This window comes from Nematolebias whitei, chromosome 1 (genome assembly GCF_014905685.2).
Source record: "Nematolebias whitei isolate Nwh7 chromosome 1, NemWhi1, whole genome shotgun sequence".
NCBI classification, from domain to species: Eukaryota; Metazoa; Chordata; class Actinopteri; order Cyprinodontiformes; family Rivulidae; genus Nematolebias; species Nematolebias whitei.
The window spans coordinates 47,471,137-47,471,841 of NC_056498.1; positions in this window are offsets into that span (position 1 = coordinate 47,471,137).

The window sequence follows — 705 nt, forward strand, 5'->3', positions numbered from 1 at the left end:
CTTTTAGCAATTATTTTGGTATATTTAGTTTCTAGCTAGCTTTTTGCTACTTTTAGCTTCAAGCTAGCCTTTTGCTACTTTTAGCAATTAGGTATATTTAGTTTCAAGCTAGCTTTTTGCTACTTTTAGCTTCAAGCTAGCCTTTTGCTACTTTTAGCAATTCTTTTGGTATTTTTAACTTAAAGTTAGCCTTCTCCTACTTTTTGATTTTAGCTACCATTTTGCTACTTTAGCTTTTACTACATTTTACTAGCTTTTAATACTTTTAGCCTTTTTTCCCCCTAGCCTTTTTCTACTTTTAAGAAACTTCTTTGCTACTTTAGAGCTAACGTAGCAAAACAGGACTTTTAGGTAACCCTTTGTCACATTTAGCTTTTTTAATTCGTCTCGCTTTTAACTGACTTTTAGCTGGTGTTTTATCACCATAAACAAACCCGGTATATAGCCTACCTCTTAAGCACCTGGTACAAAAAAAGACATGAACCCAGTATGTAATGGGTGTCCAGTGGATACCAGGTAAGCACCAGGTAAGCACCAGGCTGTAGTGTGGTATTGTGTGATCTTTTCTATACTGTAAATATGCTAAGTGAAGCTCGTGAACTCAAAATGTTTTAACAAGTCCAAATCAATATGAAGGATGTATTCTGATTTGGACCCAGGTTTGAATCCTGAGGTCACTTCCTGTCAAGCGCTGCATCCCTGAAC